We start from the raw sequence: 3,972 nt of genomic DNA, 5'->3' as shown, positions 1-3,972 counted from the left end.
AAAAAAAAAAAAAAAAAATATATATATATATATATATATATATATATATATATATATATATATACACATATATATGTAAAATACATTTGTTATTAACTATAGTCACTATGTTATATACTGTATCTCTTAAACTTACACTTTTAACCTAACTGAAATTTTATATTTTTTGACCAAGATCAAAGGGAAATGTTGATCAGAGAGTATTTTTTTAAATATATATATTTTTAGTTGTAGGTGGACACAATACTTTTATTTTATTTTCATGTAGTGCCGAGGATCGAACCCAGTGCCTCACATGTGCCAGGCAAGTGCTCTATCACTGAGATAGCCACAGCCTGATCAGAGAGTATTTTAAGCCTTATTTTAGAAATATGGAAGTGACTAAGAACAATGGGAGCAATGTGAGTAGCAGCTGACTTTCAACTCGCCACAATCCAAAAAGTTGTGGACAAAGTCTAATGGATTCAGCGAGTCTCACATTATTCTAGACTAGATCACATGGGAAGCTGGCAAAGATAGCTGGATTCTTTCATTCTAGGAGCATAAATCTGAAACAGTCATTGAAATATCTGATCATCAGTTTGGATTTTAATTTTTTAAAATAAGACTTTAAAAATTAATTATTCTAAATGTATATTAGTTGCATGCAGATGGTTTATTTGGCGAATGCTGTCAATGACAATAGAGAGTGAAAGAGGCAAAAGGAAAAAAACTGAATTCTAATTCAATCACAGCAGAGACTTTGATTCCCTGGGGAGCTCCGAACCTGGAAAGACTCTTCAGAGCTTTCAATAATTAAGATAAGGAGATGAGCCTTGTATCCCTGCATAGACTAGTCACTGAATATGGGCCACCATAGGAAGGGGATATAAGCTTGTGTAAAGCAGCTTCTTCAGGATGAAGAAAATTCTGGGAAGGGAGCTCAGTTATGAATCTTCAGCTGGCAGCACTCCTGGTAGCAGAGAGTGCCTTGGTTCTCAGAGAGTGCCTTGTTTCTCAGAGGAGCTCTGGGCAGTACACAATGGCATCTACTTCATAATTACCAAAATGAATACCAAACAAATGAATCCCCGTTCTGAAAGCAGTATGCAGTTAACCCGGAGAATGTGGTAGTATGAAATTTGGTGGAGCCATGCCCTGGAAAAATGTTTGGAAAGTTCTTGAAGCCATAATTGTCTGTGTGTGATTACCTTCTGACTCTGAAATTGCTAGTTCAGTAAGTAAAAGGAGGCTGATTAAAAGTCCTATCTATTCTAAAACCCTCAGAGGCAGGTTCTCAGGGCCAATTCAAAAGGAGCATTCTTGCTACAGATTTTTCTCCATTTTTTTCCCATTTCTGTGTATTCCATGAGCAGGTGGCCACTACCTGTGGCTGATAATTACAGGCTTTATGTATGCTGCACTATGAAAGAGGTTGTCTGTGGTCAGGGCTGACAGGGAAGTATGCAGCATATGTTTGACCCTGTAAAAGTGGGAAATTCTCCTTTTGTTATGGGCCATGGGGTTTTCAAGGCTGCTATCCATGGCAAATGTTTGCCATGTTCAAGGGCTAAGGGCCAAGCATACAACCTTTTAAGAGCTCATCAGCACAAAATCCATTCACTGAAAGCCTTGACTGTCCCACGTAATTGGCAGATAATCAGAGCCATATTATGTGCTCCTTTTGTAGAAATGCAAAGGTTCTACAGCTTCCACCGCTGAAAATATTTAATATTGCACCTATGATTCCCAAGAAAAATAATAACAATAAGGAAGATGATGCCATAGACATTGTAGATAAAATGAAGGTTTTAATTTTTATGACACATACCTGTAATCCCAATTTATGTAATTATTGATATTTATGTAATTAATCAATAGTATTGAACAATCAATGTTGTATTACTATTGGTAGAATATTTATTAAATATTTGTAATAAAATAATTCATAATAAGATGTTAAATTTGGCCATAATGTGATAATAGGAAAAAAAGTGAATTTCTACTATGATAGCAATAACAGTGTTCTTTCTGATTTCTAAAATGATTCCTTGATAACATGATGAAAAATCACTTATTATTTATACAATCATATAAATATTTTGGAATTAAAGACAATATTGTGAAATTTTAGAGTCAGATGTTAGTTTTGAGGTTCTTTTTTTTTTTAACAAGTGAGGAAAGAGAGGTCAAATTGACCAAGTTCCTGCATTCAGGGCAATGATCTAGGCTTTGTGGTTGCTTGCTTCCTTTCTACTAGAAAAACCTGTGCTCTGGTCACTAATATTGTATGTACATTACTGGGAGTTTTTGTTGGATAAAAGAAAGGAAGACTTATATGTCTTTTGACTAGACCAGGTTTGGAATTGTTTCTTGTGTTCCAGAGAAAACTAGATTTGAGACAATGGGAACTCTAACTTGATTTGAGCCTCGGGCATGGTTAATGGCCTAACCTTTGCTTTAAGGAAGTTTTGTCCACATGTGATCACACAGGCTAAGAGTTTTAATGTCTTCAGCTTTCATAATTCTGTGCTCAGAATTACTAATATTTTATTTATTTATTTATTTATTTATTTATTTATTTATTTATTTATGACTGACTGACTGACTGACATCAGGGATCAAACTCAGGGGTGCTTAACCACTGAGCCACACCCACAGCCCTTTTATTTATTTATTTATTTATTTGAGACAGGGTCTCACTAAGTTGCTTAAGGCCTCAATAAATTGCTGAGGCTTTGAACTTGCAATCCTCCTGCCTCAGCCTCCCAAGCCACTGGGATTACAGATGTGTGCCACCTTACATTACAGATATGTGCAGACCTTAGAGGGTGGTTACAACAATAGCACTTAATGAGACTTCTAAAACTCCAAATAGATACCAGTGTATTTGTAGATTCTAGTGATTCATTTTGTCCAGATTCCCAAATAATGACAAGTATTCACAGGTTGATACATTCTTCTACCAATAAACTATCATGCCTCTATCATTATAGTCTGCTAAACCTAATCTAACTCCATACTCCTTTGTCTGAAAATAGTGTAAAAGAAAACTAGAAAGGTTAGAATGCAAATCCCTTGTATGAAAAAGCTCTCATCTTTTAAAATTTTATTTACTTGTTTATTTTCTTTTGGAAGATGAGGTTTTGCTATGTTTCCCAGGCTGATTTTAAACTCCTAGGCTCAGGTGATCCTTCTACTCAGCCTCCTGATGAGAGGGAGCCAGCTCCCATCTTTCAAATGTGGCATTGCAAGCGCTATAGAGATCTTCAGAACAAAGTACCAACCTTAAAAGCACATTTCTCACTTTTATTTCACAGGATTTTAACACAACTGCCATGTTTCCAGTTCTTCACTTGTCTTGAAAAATCCCAATTTGGAGGGTGGAAATGGACATGAGGAGCAGTTATCTGCTCTAGAATGACATGCAGCCCATCCCAACTAGTCCATCTGCTCTGCAATGCGGAATTCTGATATGTGCTGATTTGTAAGTAATGTGTTTGTGTCTTTAAATGAGGGTGTTGTGGATTTGTGTTGCTGTGGGTAGATTTTATTTAAGATTTACCAGCTGATGGCTGGAGCAATACCAGTGTAATTCATGTTAAATCCACAAATATTGGCTTAATTATCATCTATCTTCTGACAGCCTGTATATTCCTGGGTTCTACTTGTCCTAGGGTTTCCATCATAGGCAAGAGGGGTCCCTGAGAGACCCTTATTACTTGTGAATATGAACTATAGCCAGGAACCTTTCAGTTTGACTTGGCGTGGAGTTAGAATCTTTGTATTAGGTTTGTAATAGTTTTCTAGGCTCTCTGTAACATAGGACCATTAATGAAGTGGCTTAAAAAACAGAAATGTTTTGGGCTGGGGTTGTAGAGTGCTCACCTAGCATGTGCAATGCACTGGGTTCAATCCTCAGCACCACATAAAAATAAATAAATAAAATAAAGTATTGTGTCCAACTACTATATATATGTGTCTATATATATA

This window comes from Marmota marmota, unplaced genomic scaffold (genome assembly GCF_001458135.2).
Source record: "Marmota marmota marmota unplaced genomic scaffold, marMar, whole genome shotgun sequence".
NCBI classification, from domain to species: Eukaryota; Metazoa; Chordata; class Mammalia; order Rodentia; family Sciuridae; genus Marmota; species Marmota marmota.
This window is presented reverse-complemented; position numbering follows the sequence as displayed.